Raw genomic sequence first — 24,418 nt, forward strand, 5'->3', positions numbered from 1 at the left:
TCAAATGAGATTTAGTCTACACAGAAGAGCCACATTTGTGTTAATTCAGCAAAAAAATAAAAATAAACATAAAAATAAAAACAACCACCACAATCTATTGATGAAGGTTATACCCTTATAATCCTCAAACATCTCAGAAGCTCACCTCCTAAGAACCAAACCTGAGCCTTCAGGAACATTTTTAGGTTGAAATCATAACAATATCTTATGGTAAATTTTTTAATACTCTTTTAGAGTCATAGCTAAAATTGTACTTGGAATTTTTATCTCTATGAATGGAAGAAGCTTAGTTATTTTTAAGCTTGATTTTGATTTTGCTATTTAAATTATAGTTGAACCTAGTATTAAATTTATATGTCAGATTCTTGCTCTTTTACTCAAATTCCTTCCACAGTTATAAATTGTCCCTCCTCTGCATGTTTTCTAGGATGCATCACATATGAAAATTTCTGATCCTATTAACCATATTCAAAATCACTTTTAAAAATCTTGTGCACTGTAAAGTATTTGAAATGACTGTGAGGGTCAGGAAAGTTTGTGAAACTTCAACTCTTTTTTAATGTTAAGCATGTTTTATAAATTCTGAGACCTGTTTTTGAAACAATATTATTTATTAAATTCTTGTCTTTCCTTGGATAAACTACTGCATACACTTTACACAAATGAGTTCATATGTGTAATTTGTGCCACCTGGCTTTATGTCAACTTGACAGAAGCTACAGTCACTGAAGAAGAGGGAGACTCATTTTAGAAAATGCCTCGGTAAGACTGGACTGTAGGCAAGCCTGTAGAGTGTATGCTTAATTAATGGAGCAGGCCCAGTCCATTGTGGGTGGTGCCATCCCTGGGCTGGAGGTTCTGAGTTCTGTCAGAAAGCAAATAGATGGAAATAGATGCAGAGATCCACAGCCAAGCACCAGGCTGAACTCCAGGAGTCCAGTCAGAGAGAGAGAAGAGGGATTCTATGGGCAAGATCACGATGGGGAAATCTACAGAGACAACCAAACCAAACTAGTGGTAACTCAAGAACTGTTGACCAAAAGCTGTGGAGCCCCCATGGTACTGGACTAGGCCCTCTGGATAGGCGACACAGTTGTTCAGAAGGGATAAACCATATAGATACTTCAGGGATGACAGTAATACACCTGTTTCTACCCTCTGTCAGGGTCTTGAGGAAACAGTTCATCTCTTTACTTTATATAAATATATAGTTAATTACTTCTTTTACAAGTTATAACAGCTGTTAATTTTTCTTGATAAAATATATTCTGAATCCTAAATCAGGCTGTAAATTAGATGTATTTGCTAATTTCTTAACACTTACTAATATTCATTTCTCTTCCTCCTTTTAGATAATCAAAATTTACTTAGCATAATAATTTCTCTGAATGTTAATAATTACTGTCCTTTACTGAAAAGGACCCCTAAATATATGAGGATTTAACCTTCAAAATGAAGATTGTTGCCATATTTGGGAAAATGTATTGCATGTGTGACATCAGCATAGTTAGTGTCATGAATTAATAATTAATACTAGGGATTGTTATTGGCTTTACATCCTACTATAGACTCCTTGTTTAACCAGGAAAGTTTTCTCTAGTGAGAAGAGAAGTTAGTGGGAAAATTTAAAAACAAACAAACAAACAAACAAAAAACAAAAAAAACACAAAACAAACAAACAAAAAAACAGATGTCAAATTATCACAGGCCAAGGAACTCTGCCCAGAGAGAGAAAGAGTGAAAGAATGCAACTTCAGAGAAGCATCTTTGTACGCAGATGGGTTTGGTTACAGAAATCCACAACAGGTGAAAAAAGTCAGTGAACACAGGGTGTGCAATCCCAACTGATGCATTTTCAATGCATCCCCTAAAAAGCACAGATGAGGAGAAAGATTGTCTGGAATGGAAGCAGAGTTTGCCTTCTGCGGGGGGGGGGGGGGGTGTGTGTGTCTCCTAGAAATCACAGGGAAGCTGCATCCATGAAATCTCACCCATATGCTTTCCTAATCAAGACTCAGATAATACAACAGCATTTAACATGCCCAGGTGGGTATGGAGAATTTCACCATGTCCATCCCTTGATGAAGAGCTACAGACCATCAATGCCTGTGGAGAGGTAGAGAATCAGTTTTCTTCAGAGACAAGTCTCATGATAGATTACCTAATCCCAAAATGTCAGCACTAAATTCATGTACATGTAGGTGTCAATAAATGTAACCAGTAAATTATATGTATAAAACAATAATAATTGAAGAGTGTAAAAGTGACTAGCTGGAATTGGAGGAGTTGGAGAGGGAGAGAGGAGGTAGTGATTTGAATACAATACTCACAACATGAAACCGTCAACATAATTTAAGTGTTTAAATAAAAAACAGAGTGTCCTCAGAGTTTGCAATGGAAACCTAGCCATGCCAATCTGGATTTTCTACTCCTAGAGCCCAGAACAGTAGTAATAATAATAATGGTAATAGTTAATAATAATGATAATAATTTTATGTTGTTTCAAAGTAATATTTTCATGCATAGTTTGTGATGATAGTAAACAAATAACATATTTTCCTGTTAGCTTAACAAGAATCACAGATCCTGAGTCCAAGAAAAAAAAGTCAGGTAGCTTCTGGGGAAGTTGACACTTTCCTGGTTAGATGACATGCTTCCCCCCTCTTCTTCAGCCTCTATATTTCATGTATCATGGAATTGGTTGGGTGTAGAACACACATCCCCAACTAGGGCTTTACTTTCCATATACTCCTCATTTGACTAACTTTGTCTGCCCCTCAGAATGTGAATTTGAAAAAAGGAGATGATGTGTCACTTCTGGTAATCAGCTGGCACTTCTTGTTGTTGGTGGTTTTTTTTTTTTTTTTTTTTTTTTTTTTTTTTTTTTTGACTCATTCCACCCAGTAGTCTTGGCATAACTTTGATCTTGCCTGGCTGTCTGAGGTTCTCAACTGCAGCTGGTGTTTGTCTGTGCTCAGTGGTGTGAGGGCAAGGAAGAAATGGGGGAAATGAGCAGAAATAATAGTGCTCTCTAAATTGCCTGCCTCTCTTCCAAAGCACCAAAGCTCACTCCATCTACCCTGAGCGATGTGCCTTCTACACTGAGGCACACCTGCCTCTTATCTTCAGGGGTTTCTCATACTCATTCTCTATAATTGCTCTCTTCTATGCACTTTCATTTCCACCCTGGCATCTTTAGACAGTGCTGAGGGAAAGATTCTGCATACCAGGTTGTCATCTTTGCATGAGCCAGAAATCTCAGATACTTATTTAAACTTTCTTTTTGCAGTTGCTGGTAGATTTTCCCCTTGTCTTTAGAAACAGAAATAAGCTTAACTGCATTCATGTGTTCCTTCCATCTTTTGAAGGTGGAGTTCATAATTTAATGCATGTTAATTTAAAACTCACAGATGAATTGTTTTCTGTGTTATGGATTTGCTTTGGCAGCTGGCATGGGTTTTGTTTGTTTGTTTGTTTGTTTTTTTAAGGTTACATTATTTTGGGGGTTGACATAAGTAGAAGTTGAATGTTACCTGCATTGAATCCCTGACTGCTGCTTCTGTGAGAACTTCCGGCACCAGATTTGGAGAACAGAGTTATGCTTTCCTCCTTTAACTCAAAGCAGCTCATGGAGTCATCGGATTCACATGTACAATAGCAAGCAGAAAAGAAGAGGATTTGACAAGTGAAAATATGGTTAAAAATAAATTAGAAAGACATGGGAGACAATATGCAAGTTTTCCTCCATGGAATATTTGCATTTCCTAATTGATTTTAGTATAACTTTATTTATGCATACAGATAAATTCAGTCCCTTTTCATATACATTCTGCAAGGTTTGTTTATCTGTAGCTCCACTTATGGCTCAAAAGTTTGAATGGAATGTAAAGCAATGAAGGACCAGGCTTCTCTGGCCAGAGTTTTCATAATAAGGAAATAATTCTCATTTTTCTTAAAGGTTGATAAGATCCTAATCTTATTTTTTAGATATATACTAGGAAAAGTTTTCCAAAATGAATTTGGAATTTACAGAGGCAAATGCTGTGTGGATAACTCTAAGAACAAATATAGTGATATTTTATTTGTATTGAAATGTAATTTTATTTGTATGTTAATAAAGTTGCCTTGGGGTCAGAGCAAGCCATAGCAGAAGCTGGGCAGTGGTGGTGCAGTGGTGGTACACGCCTTTAATCCCAGCACTTGGGAGGCAGAGCTAGGCCGATCTCTGTATGTTCAAGGATAAAGCCAGGATGGCGACACACACCCTTAATCTCAATAGCAACCATAGAAGACCTGGAGGTCTGTACAGATAGGCAGTGATGAGGAGGTCATGTGGCTGCATTTACAACCAATGAGAAAGCAGAACAGAAAGTCTATAAAAAAGAAAAAACACACAGAAGTAGCTCTCGGGCAGAGAGGAAAGAGGAAAGACAGAGTAGCAGTGAAGGGTAAAGTTTTCAGCTCTCAGCTATTGCTCTGACCTCTTGGCTTTTAACTCTGCAATTGGCTGTGTTTCTTATTTAACAAGACAGTTACATCTACAAAAAAAAAGGTCATGTCTAATCTGAAGTCTCACTGAAAGAAGGTTGTTATTAACTCTGCACTGTGTGGAAGAAAATCCCTTTGCATGTGTGAAGATCTGGTAGTAGTTCACAGTAGAACTAACTTTAATGATCTTAGTGGTTTGACCAAAAAATCTCTCAAGGTGCTACTTCTACATTACTGAATCCGTGTGTATTCCAAAAAATACAACTGATTTTTTTTTTCTCAAGATACCAAAGGTAATTTCTCTTTCAAGTTGTGTAACTGAAAATGGCAAATGATTTGAGTCACTGAATATTATATTGCCTGACACAGTGGACTGTAAAGAAACATGAATGTGAGTATTGTCATTTAATAACAACAAAGCCCTAGGTAAATTTCAGAAATAACAGAAAATCAATATAATCCTATATAAAGTGTGTGTGTTATAGCTTCATCAGCAGCCAGTAATTTATAGCCTTTACATTATTCAAAGTTTTCCAGTGAAACAGAACCAATAGTGTGAATCTCATCTACCTACCTATCATACAGCTATGCGTCCACCTCATGACCTTAGAGTAACTATTTTAAGGAATTTGATATTTATTTAAAAGCCTTAGCTATTCTAAGGATTGCTGAGTCAGTACAGAAAATCACCAGGCTGTAGTCTGATATCAGAATTGGTGCTACAGTGTGGGTTCTAGATTTTACAGGTCATCTGTCAGATTTAGGCACAGCTTTGATGCTGCCTATTCAAGAACTTCCCCTGCAAAGACAGAAAGAGAATCTCTCTCATTTCTCTTCTTCAGTCTGTGGCCATTTGCTTCCATTTGGGGAGAATTTGTGGTGCGGTATCTCTGCCTTCATCTTCCTGGAATGTTCACATTGTGTGCATATGTCTAGATCTGAAGTGACTTCTTTTCATAAGGGCAACATTCATGCTACAGTAATCCCCATTAGAATGACTTCAACTCAATTAATTAGAATTCCAGCCATCTCTTTTCAAAGAACAGGCCATTGTGAGGGACTGAGTTTGGAATTCATCATGATAACTATAGGAATTCACAGCCCAGGCTCTGAAATGTGTATGAGTGCAAGGGTCTGATACATGTGATCTATTATTTTCAGATATGAATGAATACTGAAGGAAGCCTGACCTTAGTTTTAAGAAGAGAACATATAAACTACATAATAATTCAAAGAGAAAATTCTTCTTAGCCCTTTTTACCTGTAGGATATCAATAACTAAGGACAAGGTAGTGTGTTCTCCAAACTCCTTCTCCCTTCTCCTGGAGGAGAATTCAATTCTTAAGGTCTTCAGAACACATCATAAAAGATAGTGATTGAAAGGCAACAGAAGAGAGGGTCTGAGTGTTCTTCTGAGGAAAAGCACCAAAGGGAAGGACCTGGGGACAGCAAAAGTTTTCTGAAGGACAGAAATTGTAAAGTCATGCTGCTCCTAAGTGACGGATGATTATTTCCATAGAAATCACACCATCTACCTGTTTACACATGAAAATATAAAGTGTCAGAGGATTAAATGCAGTCACATCAAGTTTTCCAAAAAACTTTACCCTTTCTTTTTAAACTAAAATGGTTAAGGTTTGGAATCAGTGTGCTCAATTCCAACAGGCAAAACTACTGCATAGTTTTTGGGGTTTTGTTTGTTTGTTTGTTTATTTTCAATACTCAAAAGTCCCATTCTTTAGCCAAAGTTACATTTGTAACTCAGCTTGTCCATTTGGTTTATATGAAGACTGAATCCAGGCTAAGCCACTGTCACTCTGAGGATACACAGGAACAAGTATTATTGAAATTCTTGTCTTCCTTGTCTCCACTTCTAATCCATTTTACATTATTCCAAAGTCAACCTCAGATTTTAATTCTGAGTATGCCCATTTCTGCATTTGAAAGATGAAATAACTTAATATTGTCCATTAATCCCTGAACTGGAAGGGGTGTCTGTGGCTGACTGGTAAATGATTACAAGCTTCATCCTTATCTGCACACCATGTGTAATATCATTCGAAGCGCCTGTTATCAATGGGTAAATATATTTCTCTACCTTGAAGTTTATTTTGTCAATTTAAATTCTTTGAAGTAGATACTTTGCTGCTTTTAAATGCAGGCTTCTAGAGAACTTGCAAGATTTGGGTCGCTACTGGAATATCATTTTTATAAAACTATGTTTTTTGTGATTTTTTTCATTAAAAAAATATTTCTTTACTTTGTCTCACTCACCAACACCCAATGCAGTCTCTCCCTTGAAACCTACTGGCCAAACTCCCAGGGAATCAACCCTCTGTCATCACTCCATCACTCTATCTCAGTGGCTAACACCTAACCCACTCTCTTCCTGGAAACCTGCTAACCACACAGGCCTAAAAGTCAGATCTTCCTGGCCAAGTGAGCATTCCTCCATCCTGTGGACCCTCTCAACCCTCTGCTATTCTAGCTCATCCCCATTCCCACATTCCGTTCTCAACACCTAGGAACAAGTCTACCCAAAGACCTCCAGTGGTTGGTCACAACTGGCAAGATCTATTGGTCAACCCACACCCACCACACACTCCTAAATCCAAAGAGAACAACAGAAAACAAGTCATAGAAAATCCACCAAAGGGATACAAGGTTAGATATCAACACCTAAAATTACAATCCTGGCAAACATAGATGCCTAGATGCTAACATAAAAACATAGTCCATAGTACCCAGTACAATATTCTCTGTTAAAAGCCAACAACCCTACTATAGTAGGACCAGGGAAATACAATATAGCTGAATCATCAAAATAGCTATTCTGAATATGATCAAGGACCTTCAAGATGATATGAATAAATCTACTAATGATATCTGTGAAAACACATACAGTAGAATGAAATGAAAAAAATCTATATAAAACATGAAAGTTGAAATAGAAACAATAATGAAAACCCAAACTGAGGGAAACTAGAAAAGAAAAATATAGGAACTCAAATTAGAACCTAAGTAGCAAGACTCACTCACACAATAAAAGTGGTGGAAGAGGGAACTATAGGCTTTGAGAACAAGACAGAAGAAACGGATACCTCAGTTAAAGAAATGTTAAATCTAAAAATAATCCAGACATCCCAAAAATGTGGGAACCTATAAAAATATCAAAAGCATTAGCAATAAGAATATACGAGAATGAAGAACCAAGGTCAAAGAACAGAAAACATTTTCAACAAACTCATAGAATAAAATTTACCTCACCAAAGAAGGAAATGCCTATGCAGGTACAAAAAGTACACAGAACACCAAATAAACTGGACCAGAAAAGAAATTCCCCTCAATACATAATAATCAGTGTTACATATATGGAGTACAGAAAGAATATTAAAAGTTGCAAGAAAAAGAAAGCTATAAGGCAGACCTACTGTACCAATGCCTCACTTCTCAGTGCAATCTCTATAGGATAGAAGGGCCTAGACTTTAAAAATCTACACTCCACAAAATTAGAAAAATCTAATAAAACATAATAATTTCTGCCAAAGTTAAATCAAGATAAAATAAGCCTAAAATGGAGATATAAGCCACGGTGAAATAGAAGCCATAGTCACCCAACCTAAGAAGCCCAGGCCAGATAGGTTTAATGCAGCATTCTACAAGACTTTCAAAGAAGAGTTAATGTTGATACTCCTCAAATTATCCCATTAACAAACAAACTAATTAACTAACTAACTAAACTAATAAATAAATAAATGAAGGAACACAGCCCACCTTTTCACCTTTTTTTTTTTTAACAAAGCCAATTACATGATACCTAAACCACATGGAGACAAAATATAGAAAGAAAATTACATATCACTTTCTTTTATGAACATAGATGCAAAAATTCTAAACAAAATACTTTCAAACTGAATCCAAAAACACTAAGAAAAGATCATTCACTATGATCATATAGGCTTCATACCAGAGGGCAGGGATAATTAAATATAAGTAAAACAGTATATGCAGATTGAGACACAAAGCCAATATGATCATCTCATTAGATGTAGAAAAGGTATGACAAAAACCAACATCCCTTCATGATAAAAGTCTGAGAAATACTGTGGATAGAGGGACAAACCTCAACACAATAAGTACAGTTTAAAGCAAGCCCACAACCAACATCAACCTGCATGGAGAAAAGCTCAAAAAAGTTCCAATAAAATCAAAAATAAGACTAAGTAACCCCTCCATAGTTATTCAATGCAATACTTGAAGTCTTAGCTAGAACATTAAGACATCTAAAGGAGATAAATGTGATATACACAGGAAAGGAAGAAAGTAAATTTATTTTACAGATGCTATGATTGTTTCTGTAAGTGATCCTAAAAATTCCAAGAGGAAACTCCTACAGCTGATAAACATTTTCAACAAAGTAGCAAGATACATAATTAATACAAAGAAATTTGTAGCCTTCTTATATATAAATGAAAAATGGGCTGAGAAAGAAAACAGAAGAACAATACCTTTCACAGTATCTGCAATAAACATAAAATGGCTTGGGTAACTCTAACCAATCAAGTGAAAGACATGTATAATAAACTTCACAACACTAAAGAAAGAAAGTGAAGATAATATTAAAAGATAGAAAGATTTCCCATGCTTATGGATCACTAGGATTAATATAGTAAAAATAGCCATCATACCAAAAGCAATCTACAGATTCAATGCAATTCCCATTATAATTCTAGCACAATACTTTACAGATCTTGAAAGGACAATTTTCAGTTTCACACGGAAACAGAAAACACAGGATATCTAAAGCAACCCTGAATAATAAAAGATCACCAGCCTCTACTACAAATTGTTCTATATAGCTATTGTGATAAAACAAACAAATAAATTATTGGCATGAAAAATGGACTAATTTTCCAATGGACTCAATTTGAAGACTCAGTCATAATTCCATATATCTATGCATACCTGATATTTTACAAAGAAGATAGAAATACATACTGGAAAAAAAAGCATCTTCAACAAATGATACATTTCAAACTAGATGTAGAAGAATGCAAATACACCCATACTTACCCCTCTACACCAAACTCAACACTAAACAGATTAAAAAAAAAATCACAACATAAAGCCAAATACAGATTCTGTCCAAATAGAAAGTAGGGATAGTCTTGAAATCATTGACATGGTAAAGGACTTCCTGAAGAGAACACAGTTAGCACATGCACTAAGGACAGCAATGAATAAATGGTACCTCATGATAAAGAAAACTTCTGTATGACAAAGGACACCATCATTCAGACAAGACTACAAACTCTAGAGTTAGGTATAAAGTACGGTATTGAGGGTAGGACTGGATCATCTTAGGAAGGGGGGATAGAATAGATAGCCATGACTGAATGGGGAAGGCTGGAAGAGGAGGGCCAAAGGGGAGGAGGGGTGAAGAAGGGAACTAGGTAGTTAATACACGCAGGGACGGCTACAACAAAGGGTCATTTGGAGGGTTTTATGGAAGTCTAATGCTTTCTAAAATATATACATGTATGAAGGTGATCTAAATGAAATCATCACATAGTGGGGAAGAATGAGCCCCAACTGGCCATCTCTTTTCACCAAATAAAACCTCCATTTTAGGGAATGGGTTACATCTAATCAAGTTTTTGGCCAACTAGGCTCATAGGAATTGCCAAATGACTCAGGCTATTGCCAAGTCTATTGGTTATTCTCTACAAACTTATGGTAAGCCCCAATTACTAAAGACAACATGCACATGGCTCATTGAGCACACACACAAAACAACTGAACTGGTGCCTACTTAGAGCCTTCACCCCTCCAGACCAGCATACGTGGGATTGGAGGTACTCTGCTCTTCACCAGAGAGAGCTAAGTATCAAACCAGTTACAAACTCTTAGATCTACAAAGGTTTCCTTCCTGCAAGACATGCTAGTGCAGTAGTGGCACAAATCTTATGGGGGTAACCAATCAATGTCTGGTTGGGTTTAAGGTCTACTCTGTGAGATGGAGCCTATTTGTGTGTGTGGTCAAGAATGTGCAACTCGATAGTCCAGGAACCTAGGAGAAAACCAAATATATCTGCTAGACTCAAGGAACATAGCACCAAAATTACTCCTAACAACACTCTGCTACGCACATAGATCGGTCTAGCTCAGCCATCAGCAGAAAAGCTACCTTCTGTAGCAAATACAGACATCCACAGCTGGACAGTGTATGGAGAGTCACAGAACTTGAAAATCTCAGCCCTAAAAGAAGTGTCTATCAAATCCCTCTGCTCACTTTTCAGGGAACTCTGCAGAACAGGAGGCAGAAAGATATAAGATGTAGACCTCCAAAGAAACAAGACCCTCTAAACCCAGCAGTATTGATGCACATTTGAACTTACAGAGACTGTGACAGCATGAACTGTGTCTCCACATGTCTTAAATAGATGTTGTCCCAGCTCTTAGAGTAAAGGTGGACATAAGCCGACATTCCTAAATCAGAAACTATCTCCAAATAATCACTAATCTCACACAAAAACATATTTTTTCTACAATATAGTCTCACAGAGTATATAATCCATTCTTAAGATCAGACCCTGTGACAAGCAGTAGAATGCCAATGCAAAACCAACTCAATGGTCTTTTTGTGTTTGGTAATTTGTGTGTGTCTGCATCTAAAGGTGCTTCGTGCAATTTAATTTGGATCTTTGTTTTTCTGTTCATTTGTTTTGTCATAATCAGATTTATTTGGTTTTTTGTTTTTATTTATTTATTTATTTTTATTTTCCTGTTTGATTTCTAATGAGAGAGAACAAAAGAGGATGTGGATTTGGGTTTGTGGAGAGGTAGGGAGAAGTTGAGAGGACCTGGGGAGGGGCAAACAATAATCATAATATATTGTGTGAAAAAATATTTTCAATTAACAAAATGACTTCCTTATCTTGTATATTGTAAATAACGACTGATCTGAAGTTATTCCACAGCTTTTCTATCTTGTATATTTTGTTTATTTTTCTACAGAACTTTGTACTTTCCAATTTGCAGAAATGTTTTTGCAATCAGGACTGCCTTATCTATATGCTCAGTGTAAACTTTTGCTAAAATTTTATTCATTTTTTAAGACAACATTTTTATTTTATAATCAACCCTTTAATTTACCTAGTGTTCTTTCTGACATGAAAGTGGCTATTTCAAAGTACCTAATTATTTGTTTATGTTTATTTCTTATAAAAGCATCAGCATAATACTTTTCATGTTTAACTGTCTGTTTGTTTAGCTAGCTTTCTTATAATATATCTGAGTTTGTTTAATGTCTCAGTGCTTGCTAACTGCCAATCTATCTATAAGCTAACACCGCAATAGCTTTAAATGACTAGTGTTAAGTCATAGCTCATATTTGATTAGACTAACTTTCCCCAATACTCACTTTCTAATATCCTGAAGTTTGTAATTATTTTGATTCATTCCTAAAAGATTTATAGAGCTTTGTTGTCCTAGGTAGTTTTTTCTCTTTCTTTTTACCAGTGTCAAGTAAGCTTTTTATTGAAATCACTTAATATTTAATTTTGCTAGAAAATAAAGAAATGTTAGTCATTCCTTAAATTACTTAATTTCTTTTGTGATTCCCTCTAGAGGACTGTGATTTTATTCATATATTCTCACTCATTTCCTCTTATCGCTACTTGATGGCAATTTATTTTGGGGAAGCTTCTATAATTTGACTCACTTAAAAATTTTTTTATGCATTATATATTTCTACTTATTGTTGCAATACAATGTCACATTTTCCTTTTCAAACTTAATTTTATATTACCGTGAAAATTAATTTTTCTGAGGTTAAGCCCAAAATGCCTGGATAACAACATAATGGATAAAGACTGAGTCAAATACTATTTTTAAGTTTGAATGCTCTTTCATTCCCTTGTGTATTTAAATACAGAGGTGAGCTTTCTTTTTTGAGGCATAATCTCCCTTTTTTAAGTAACGGACATTAGCAACTCTTTGTGCAAATACAAAGGAAGTCTTCCATGGGGGACTGTGTCCAAGTAATGATGGTGATTGTAAGCTTTTTGCTTAATAATGAACTATGTCCTTACTCCAGACACAGGACTACTCTATGAAGTCGTTGACTAGACTTGAATTTTTCCCTTTATTATCTCCTTTCTTAGGTTAGGAGGGAAGCCTTCTGCCAGTTGTGTTCTTAAAATATAGAGTCCAAGAGGGAATGTGTGTGTGTGTGTGTGTGTGTGTGTGTGTGTGTGTGTGTGTGTGTGTGTGTTGTTTGTGCTTAATGAAGCCACTGTTCTGCCATATTCAAGGAGAAAAGGAATTTTAGAGGACATATTCAGCCAAAGAACTCAAGCAGAATGAAAGCAAGTCATCCAGGAATTTATTTTATGTATTGTAATTTTCTCACGTTGCTTCTTAAACATTCCATAGATTGTTAAACAGTGAGGCATTGTTTTACCTGTTAAGTGGAATCTTAAAACAATCTGAAGCATAATGGAACAGGAAGAACTGCTATGATACCACTGGAGTTGGCAAGGGAAGACTGCAGAGGACATTCCTATGGAGATATATATATATATATATATATATATATATATATATATATATATATATATATATGGACACACTTTTGGGGGGGTGTTCTTTCTCCAATGGTAGAGTGGACTTCCCTCCACGTAGATGGTGATCTATCCCAATGAGTCACTTGGCTATCAAGGACAAGTTTTTCACATATACACCCTAAAGAACATTAGAAATGTTATCACAAAAGACTTTACCATTAAGCTAGCTATTATAATATAGATACTGATCATGCTGAGGAGTGACTTCATAGTTAAGAGCCCTTGTTGTTCTTGTAGAGGACCTGAATTCACTTCCTGCAGCCCACATGGAGGCCCACAACTCTCTGTAATTCTAGGTTCAGGGGCTCCAACACTATCTTCTGGCCTCTATGGGCATTAGGCATGAACGTGACACAAATACATATATGCAGGCAAAACACATATACACATACATTAGTAAAAATATCTAAAAATAAAAAATAAAACAAAACTGACTATTGAAAGAAAGTGATCAATATTTGTACTCAGTTGTGATTCATGTGAGTTATAAGAATGTTTGACAAGGTATGTCTGTGGTTGTAATGGTGGCATGAATGTTGTGGGTGTAAAAACTGATTTCTGATTGGATTCAAAGCCCACATCACAGGAGGTTATATATGTCTGGTATTGCAAATCTGTCTAAAAAAAAAAAAAAAGGAACGCTGTGAGCCGACTACTACAATTTTGCTAACTGTAGTATCAAAATGACCTCTACGTTTCTAAATTTTTAATCTCTATATTCATACACTTCTGCAGTTCCCAGATCTTAATAGAGAATTTTCCTTGTATAGATCTTGCAATAAATGCAGAAACTTGTAACTGGTCAATGTACAGAGATTAACTATCTGTGAAATGCTCAGCCAAAAAAAGAGCATTTATACCAAAACTCCTCCTCTCAAAACTAAGGCAAGACCAGCAGAGATAAGCAAACAGAAAGAGTGTAAGAGCAGAGATCTTCTGAATATGACAGGACTCCTGAGCTTACGGAACCCCAGCAGGTGTGGTTGCCTGAATAGTACTAAACAAACTATCAACACTCCATTATGGAAAAAGGAGGGCCTATTGACAGTCCAGAGCTACACAGGTAGGCAGAGTCAGATTTCTTTAATAGCATGGTCCTTAGTAGGTCTATCATGCTTTTTAGCTTAAGGCCCCATAGCCATGGTTTATAGGAATAACAAACTGAACTTGGTAGGTTGTTTTGAAATCCAATTTTATGGGTGAACATAGTTATGCCTCACAAAAGAGTTCGATACCTCATTGTCATGCAAGTATCATCTCATTTTTTAAAAACTGAGTTTTAACTTTAACAATCTATGTTTGTTGGCTAAATTACTTCATAGGCTGTGTCCACAGGAGAAAGGATTGGTGACTTGGAGTTGTAAAGATATATAGCATTTTAAATAGTAATTGTAATAACAGATGTATCTCTTTAAAATCATAGAAAATCCCTGAAAAGGTTGTGTTTAACCCTTATTGGTATAAATACGTCATATTTGTTCAATTAATGTATCCAGGAAAAACACAACAGCCTGGCAAAACAGGCTTGGCATTTAGCCATGATTTTAATTGAACAGTAGAGGGTGCTGATTGACAGCTTCATAAACCACATGACAAAAAGTTTCTGCAAAACAAAATACAGTGCCATTCCAGGATGTGGTCATAAAATATATAGGGCACTCAAAAACTTATAAAAGATATATACATGTATATGTGTGTCTGTTGTGTATGTGTGTTAGCCTGTCTATATGTACATATGTATATCACTGAATTTAGTTAGTTGTGACATCTGGTTTTGAACTGATAAATGATAATATTTATATTTTGTTCTAATTTATAAAACTTTATATGTAGATTAATGTAACTAGAGACTTCCTTTGTGGTTTCCGTATTTTCTTTATTTTTCATAATATAATAGAACACAATCATATTCAAATGTATGAAAGAGCTCACTTGAAGAATAATTTGGGTACATAGTCTTTTATAAAAGTAATTTCCTTGAAGATTTTTATTCTCTTTATGTTGAACACTTTTAGAATCTAATTTGACTATTGCCATTTTCCAGAAAAGCATTCACTGCATTTAAATGTTCATTCAATAAAGGAATATAATGAGAAGTTTGAAATGATAAGTTGTGTTTACTAAGAATCAATTCAGCTGGAAAGGTGATGAATGAAGAACTGTCCATGGATTTAAATATGGTCAATAATTGTTTGAAAGTTTACATTATCTTTGTTTCTTGTCTTTTACAGCATAATTCCAGAGAGTGGGCCATTCATTCCACTTTATAACTTTGTTCTACTTACTGCTTATTTTATGGTCCATTAAACTTTGAAGTTATATTATGAGTTGCCCCTTAAATACTTCAGTTATATACATAAAGATATGTATTAATTTGTTAATTTACCTTTGGATAATTTCTTATTCTGTGATTAATTTTCCCATTTGTTTATGCATTTATGCTGCTTTGCTTTGTTTGTTTGTTTGTTTGTTGTTTTTTTTAATGATCTCAGACTGGCTTAGACCCATAGCATCCCTGCCTCTCTGCCCTTAGTGATGATATGGGGGAGGGGGGCATATCACTCTTGGTTCTGAATTAGTTTTAAAATTTAAAGTTTCATAAGGGATTTATTGATAGAAGATGAAGTCAACAGTAACAACTTCCTTCACACAGACTACAACATGTGAACATTTTAAGAAGGTATTATGTTTCTTTGGATTTCAAATGTAATTCCTGCTTTTAAACCCCCAGGCAGTGGGACCAGGACCTGTCCCTAGTGCATAAGCCAGCTTTTTGGAACCTAGTGCCTACGGTGAGACACTTTGTGCAGTCTTGGTGCAGGGAGGAGGGGCTTGGACCTGCCTCAACTGAATGTACCAGGCTCTGCTGACACTTCATGAGAGACCTTGCCTTGGAGGAGGTGGGAATGGGAGGTGGGTTGTGGGGAAGCCTAGGAGGTGGGAGGAGGGAGGACAGGGGAATCTGAGGTTGACATGTAAAATGAAAAGAAATTCTCAAAAAAAAAAAAATGTTCAGTAGAGCTGGGTTGGTGGCTCAGGCTACTAATCCCATAACTTTATGCATGAGAATTGCCAAGAGTTAAAGGCCACTTTGATCTACATGGTGAGTGTGTATGTGCACCATACATGTGCCTTGTATCCTCAGAGGTCAGAAGGGGCATCCAATCTCCATGTGGGTGCTGGAAACTGAACTTGGGTCTTCTGCAAGAGCAACAAGGAGTCTTAAATACTGAAGCATTTGTTTAGCCCCTCAGATTTATTCCTAAGAAGATAAAACATCATATGCTTTGCTTCATCCAAATAGTTTATTATATATTTATACATATCAAACTTAAATCAATTACTTTAAATTTTAATATTAAAATACAAAACAATTTCCCTATTTCTTGGCAATTTATGAAATTCCAAAATTCTAGGCTAGGATTAAATAATAAAATAAGGAACTTTATGTTTGTGCATCTTGTCTCAGTAGTCTTAGTGAGTGATTAGCATGTGAAAGTCCACTGTTGAGTTATTACTGCATGATGTGATCATCGTTTTAGAAGTGGAGGGTATTTTCATAAAGAGGAGTTTGTAATTAGTGCCATACAGGTAATGTTTAGTATGACATACAACAAGCATGGGAGTTTGTTTTTAGAAACATTATATTTTATTCATGACATGAGATGAGTAGTATCATTGCTTGTAATATAGCATTTATAAGTGTGGGAATTGAGGCAAAAGGGTAAATGACTCTCAAAGTTTGGCTGAGACTTGTGGTAGGTACTGGCACTGATTCTAATTCATGCGAAGTAATGCTTCGGTAGCATTTCATTTTGGGATGTTAGCTGCTTATTTGTAATGAAATCATTTATAAAACATAACTTCATTCAATACCAGTGGCTGTTTATTTCAAAAACTGCATTTTGAAGAGTATGGAATGTTACCCATGAATGTAACTCCATTCCACCCCCACCCCCAACTCCTATACCAATTTATTTCAAACAAATAAAGAACATAAAGTCCTCAGTTCTCAAAGCCCTTCTAAGCATTCTTTAGAATGGTGGGAAATCTTATTTGGAGTTAATAATCACAAAAAATAAACACTGAGGTGGTGACTCAAATATGAAAGTGCTTACCACACAGGCAAGAGGACCAGCATTTTAATTTCCAGAACCCTTCCTTGTAAATGCGAGGTGGGCAACACAATCCACCTATAAGCCTGGGAAGTGAAAACAGATCTCCAGAGCAAGCTGGATAGCTTCACATCCACATGGGCAAGACTCGGGTTTCATTAAAGGATCTTTCATCAAATAACATAGAGGGTAGTTGAAGAAGAAGCCTCCTCACATGACTCTGGGGCTCCCACATGCATGTGAACATACATGTCCACATGAAGGCATACAAAGACATCCACTTACATGTGTACAAACACACACACATAGGCATACACATGACATATATATATATATATATATATATATATTTATATATATATATATATATATATTATATATATATATATATATTTATATATTATTTATATATTTATATATTTATATATTTATATATTTATATATTTATATATTTATATATTTATATATTTATATATATATATATATATATATATATATATATGAAGAAAAAGTATGTTTGTAGTTAGAGTTTTCCTGCCTGGCCCAGTCAGGACAAATCTCTCTTACCTGCCAGTCCCACAGTCGCTCAGACCCAATCAAGAAAGCACACAGAAACTTACATTGTTTAGAAACTGTATGGCTGTGGCAGGCTGCTTGTTATCTACTTCTTCTCTCTTAAATTAACCCATTTCTGTTAGTCTATACTTTGCCACATGGCTCGTGGCTTACCAGTGTCTTTACATGTTGCTTTTCATGGCGGCAGCTGGCGGTGTCTCCCCCAGCCTTCTCCTTCCCCGAATTCTCTTCTCTCTTGTCCCGCCTATACTTCCTGCCTGGCCACTGGCCAATCAGAACTTTATTTACACAGAGCAATATCCACAGCATATGTTGACTGCCCATATATAATTAACATGATGAAGAAGTTATTTGGAAGTTATTTGGAAGTTGATGCTACATCTCTGTCATTGAAGGATTCCACACCACCACATCAACAACATTATCTAACTACACACTTTGTACATTACTAAATTCCCCATAATGTTTATTTGAATACATCAACCGACTATTTCCTAATATCTCAAAGTATATCTGTTTCACTAATTTACAAGAAAAATAGAATGAATACCTCTTTCAGCTAGATGATACCTATTTGGCCTACCTTTACAATATTAGAATGTCTTGGGCATTTTATTTTGTGAGTTTATCTTTTTCATCATTTAATTTTTTTCTTTTGATTTTTTTCTCATCCATGTAAGAATGTATATTGAACTTAGAAGTAGCCTTTAGTTCTTTTCCTGCATAAAATGCTACCTTTATAAATGACTTTCCTCATTATAGCATTTTTATTTATTTGCATTTTTACTCTCCATATGATAGGTGAGTAATGTGATTTCAACAGTTTCTATCTGAACTGCAGTTTCAGGCTAACTCGGGAGCCAGATAGAATGTCTCCAAGCAGACAGGTGTACAATGGGAAAGTATTACTCCCAACTTTGCAGAGCTCAGGCGACTTCTAGGTTATTATTGGCTTTAATTATCACTCGCATGAGCTGCGATATTCTTTACTGCTGGGGTAGCAGCATTCCTCCAAGTGTGAAACCCTTCTCTGGTTTTGAAAATACCCAAGAAATGAACGGAATCACTTCCAATCTTCTGTAACAACTGAACACCCACTGATAAGTATGAGCAAGGGGCAAATTTATCATCACCAATAGAAAATGGACTTTTTGAAAGTGAGATTGGAGACATCTAGCTGGCTGCTGGCTGCTTACTAGCAGAGAAATCAGCTAAACCGAATCTACTTTCATTTTAAACTCACGGGCATTTTATTTTCCCTGATTGGTATTCAAGCTGATAAAAAGCAGTCAATTTTTATGTCTGCACTTTATTTAGTGATATAAAATTTAAACTCTAAAATATCAAGATAAATTGTTCTTAGTTATAAGCATTAAATCTCAGGCCCACTTCCCTCCACAATGCCTGTATCTTTCCTTTCTTTAGCTGTTTCAAGTATAAATCAGACCCTAGGATTTTGGAAAAGGCTTCCTTCAGTTTTTCTCCAGATGTGCAACCCATACAATCCCAATTTTTTTTTTTTTTGCCTCTTAAGGTACATCATCTATAAACACACAGCATAAAGACATATGCTATTCAGACCAATATCAGTTCTCAATGATTTCTCACTTCTCAACACAACTGTAGGTTTTCAGTACGTCCTTTGATTCTTGAACTGAAACAACAGTGAAGTCCTTAGTTGTTTTCTTACTCAGAATCTCTAAAAAATAAAAAAAAAGGAAAGAAAGACTAAAAAAAATGGGGAAACTGTACAGAAGAGCAACAAGATTTTTGCTATGCCTTATTATTTTAATTACCTCAACATGAAAGTATTACTACAAAATAAACAGAATAAAAATCAATCAACACAGTTTTACTTAAGTACATTAAATTCTGCATTTAATCTAACAATTTAGTTTAAAAATCATCAGCGTCATATGACAGTAGTTTTCTCATTTAATTTTAATTGAAAGTTCAGAGAGTTTACACTGCCATGGTGTTTTCATTTCTAAACCCAAGTGCTATGATTGGCTTATGACTATATTAAAAATTCTACATTTGTCTGAGACATAGCAGGCAACCAATGATATGGCAAAAGTGTACGAACACAAGATTGTCATTTACTGATGTTCAATGTTACATTTTGCGTGTGTGCCTGCAATTTTTAAATCTTGTAGCTCTTGAAATTATAGGTATGAGAACCACAAGGTAAATCAAATCAGAGAAAAACAATAACTGTGAAATCGGTTTCCTTTGCTTTGGCTGCCTTGTTTTACAGATGTCTGAAATAGAAAAACCTGCAGTGGCTTTATAAATGGCAGGGGAACCTTGATCATAGGAAACAGGAGATGTTAAAACTTTTCTCTTTATATTATGTATTTTTACTTTCAGTGTCTGAAGCTAGTGCACCTCACTATTAGGAAATATCAGCTCTCAGAAAAGTAGAAGATAACTCTACGTGTTGTAATGGCATAACAATTCATGACCATCCTACTTTTGAGACTCATGAATATGCTGTATAATTTCTACTTTCCTCTCCCATTCTAACATAGTTATATTATGATGTATATTAAAATCTGGTATTTCATGAAAATGAGGAGAGGATATAAATGTCTGTGGTATTGAGAAGAATGAGGAAAAAAGAAATAAAAATAAGCAAGTGACCCCCAAATGGGATAATTTTGCTTGAAAGAAGCATCTCAAGTGAATATATAGACTATTTCCATAATTTTCACAGAACCTCTTCTTTTTCTTAAAATGACAGTTCAACATACATTAAGTAAAGATTTGCAATTCAATCTCACAATCACTTCATAGTGAGTGCTTCTGTCGGTGATCTGAGCTGTGTTCTCACAATAGTGGCTGTCCCTTTGCTAGCATGTTAATACTAAACATGCAAATTGCCTCTGTGTTGTGGCACTGCAGGTCACCTGGAGACTTGCCATTTCTGCTATTATGATCAGAGCCAGAGCCAATTTCCTTCAAACCATATTTCTGAAGCTCAAGGGCATTATCCAGAAGCAGACAAAATGACAGGGCACAAAGATTATGAGCAGAATGAGCATACAGCAAAGATGTTCAAAGGAATATGACTGAGATAAAAAACAAACTGATTTTCAAAACCTGCCCAGCAATTCTGATGGTGCAGTATCTTGAAGTTTTAAACATGTTGAGAAAGGGTGTGTGAGTTGCTCTTCCAATTCTTTGGTACATTTTTGTGAGAAATAGGAATAGAACTAGACTGAATTTCCTCTTAAAATTCTTTCAAATTTAGTCTAGGTGAAATAAAAAATGGCATGAAAATGTCAGCTGTGCCTTATAAGATTTAGAGTGTGCTACTGAGAGATGTAGTTGAAGGCAGGTATCAGTAACCCAAGCAGTTGATTCCCTTCTCATTTCATCTTCAGTGTGAACATTTTTAGACATGACTTATAGGAAGAAGACTTCGAAACCATCCCTGACCAATAACCATGACATTGAAGACATGTGTAAGTGGAGATGCCTATGTAGGAATGTTTAGTAGATCCATCCAATTATATAACTCAAGTCCAAATTAAAAAGGCAAGTTTTATTTATTAAGTAAATATTTTGGCATCATTATTTACTTCACAATTACCAAAATATTCAAATAAAGTATCATTTTGCTCCCCAGATAATACCAAACAACAAAATAAAGTATTTGCCTTCTATGATCCATGCTTCACAGCAAAGGAGAAAAACTAGAAGTTACTTGTCATGATAGAGGTAATGTTTGAGAATAATCATGTGCAAAGTGTCTCTTTGTCTTTAAAGACTTAAAAAAGCATGAAGAACTGAGGATTAAGAAAATAAGAGGGTCAAATCCAGTCAGCACAGGTGTATGACTATGAGCATAGATGAAAGAAGATGCAGATGTGAAAGCAGTAGATGGAAGAGTTGAGTCGAATTACTATGGAAAGATTGAAGACTGGAAATAGAATATAAAATCTTTAGGTACAATAAATCGGGATTTAGTCTTTCTTTTGACACATGTGTATCTATCTCTACACTGTCCTTCTGACAAGAGTATGTTCACACAAATGTCACACTTCATGGAGCCTGTTCAGACTCCCATCATCCAGGTACACTTCCCTTGTACTTCCTTCCTCTTCATTTGTCATAGTTTCCATAAAAACAGCATGATCTACTGAGTACTAAGGAAATTTCTACTTGTCTGTGGGTTCTAGAAGAGCAGACATCACACCACAGCATCAGTTTTATTCTTAATATCCCATCACAGAGTTTACAACTATACTATTTGCTCAATAAATCAATAAATTTTTAGTAAGTTCAATTTTGTATGAAAGGAATACATCAGGCAAATAGAATATTTTTCATACCCCAATAGCCAAACAAATATCACCTACAAAATCTTAATAAGAAAAACTATGATCAGAACTTATACAACTAAATGTGTCATTTTTATTAGTGTAAATTAAGCACTGATTTTAAATTTAAAGTTTAACCATTTTTCATGAAAAAATTTAAAAGATACTTTTTTTGTATTTTCAAGTATGTTTATTTTTTAAAAACACGTACTATTTTATATTTTTCACAAGAAGATAAAATATAGACAGGCCTTCATGTCATTAAAAGGTTTTTATAATTCTTCATCTGGAGAAGTAAAATACATCTGAATAAAATTAAAAGTTAATTTCTTCTTGATTTAGACACCACCTTCTACAGCAGATATTATTAAGAACATTTCAATAAATAAAACTACATTGAAAATTCATCTTACACCACTCAGAATGTCTAAGATTAAAGTGAATGACAGCATGCTGGCAAGGATGTGAGATAAGGGGACCACTTATTTATCGCTGGTGGGACTGTAAACACGTATAATCACTATGGAGATCAGTGCGATGTTTCCTTGGGAAGCTAGGAATACATAGTCCTCAACATCCAGCTATATATACCACTCTTGAAATTATACCCCAAGGGATGCTTCATCCTACTACAGACATACTAGCTTAACCATATTTAGTGCTGCTCTACTCATAATAGCCAGAAACTAGAAACAGCTTAAATGTCCATCAATAGATGAGTGGATATAGAAACTATAGTATATTTACACAAGGCAATATTATTCAGAAGTTAGAAAAAAAAGAAATTAGCAGGTAAATGGATGGAGCTAGAAAAAAATATCATGGTGACTGAGGTAACAGAGACCCAGATAGGCAGATATGGTACATCTTCCATTACTTGTAGATGTTAGCTGTTAAGTATAAGCAAGGTACAATACATATAAACAGAGAGGTTATGTACAGAATAAAGGACTAGTGGGGAGAGATGGGTCTAAGAAGGGAAAATAAAATAGTTGTGGATGTATGAAGGGGGACTAGACCTGGAGGACCAAATGGGGAGGGTGAGGGAAGATGTGATTAGGCAGGGAATATGAGGATGGACATCTAAAACTAAGGCCAATTAAGTGGTTTTATGGAATTCTAATTACAGTAGAAACCTGCTAAAATGTCCACATGTATGAAGGCAATCTAAATAAAATTACAAAATTATGGGGGACCTAGAACCCAACTAGACATCACTCATCACCAAATGAAGCTCACAGGACAACGAATAAATCTAGTTGAGTTGCTGACCTAAGGAGCCCCATTCAAACTCTCAAGCAAACTAGTCTATTGCCAAGGCTATTGGTTTCTTTCCACAAAGTGACAGGAAGACCCTTCTACTGAAGACGATAGCTACACAACTCATTAAACATAGAAGAGTCTAGTACCTACCTAGAGCCTTCAATTCCTATTGACCACTGTTCATAGTATTTGAAGGAACTCTACCTGCTACCAAAGGAAAACAGTAAACACAAACCCAGGTACAAACTCTTTGACTGAAAACGATATCTTCTTGTAAGATAGACTAATGCAATCATCACAAAGCTTGGGACTAATGGACAAATATTCTATTGGAGTTAAGTTCCCTTAGTGGAATGGAACCCATACCTGACACTGCTTGGGGGAACATGAGACAGGATAGATAGTCCAGGGACCTAGGGGAAAACCAAATACTATTTTTCTGCTAAAGAAACATAGCCATAAAATGACTCCTAACTACATTCTGCTGTGCTCATACGTTGGTGTCTTGCTCAGCCTTCATCAGAGAACCTTCCTCCTTTAGCAGATGAGAACAAATACAGAGACCCAAAGCTGGACAATGGCAGATAGTCACAGACCTTGGAAAACTCAGCCCTCAGAATTTGGCAGAGCACACAGTGACTGTGCGGGGCTGTGCCAAGTGTTGACCCAGAACTGTGAAGAGAAGCAGACACAAGCCCCCATCCCTAGCCCAGTAGCTATTTTCCCAAAGGAGTCTCCCTGGGAATACAAACCACTCTTAAGGGCAGCACACATGTCCAGTAGTATTTGGATAACATTAAATGAATTCAATGGCTCATAACATTTTTTTTGGTCTAGATTAATTTATTTATTTTTGTAATTTTAACATTACAGGTGCTTTGTGTATATATTATGGCTGCCGGTTTTGTTTTCTACTTGTTTGTTTTGCTTTGTTTTTATGAGATCCTTGTGTGTTAACATGTGTGCCTCTATCTATATGTGTTTTTTGGGCTTTTGCTTTGGCTCTTTTTTCTTCTGTTTACTT

Source organism: Onychomys torridus, chromosome 20, assembly GCF_903995425.1.
Source record: "Onychomys torridus chromosome 20, mOncTor1.1, whole genome shotgun sequence".
Taxonomy (NCBI): domain Eukaryota; kingdom Metazoa; phylum Chordata; class Mammalia; order Rodentia; family Cricetidae; genus Onychomys; species Onychomys torridus.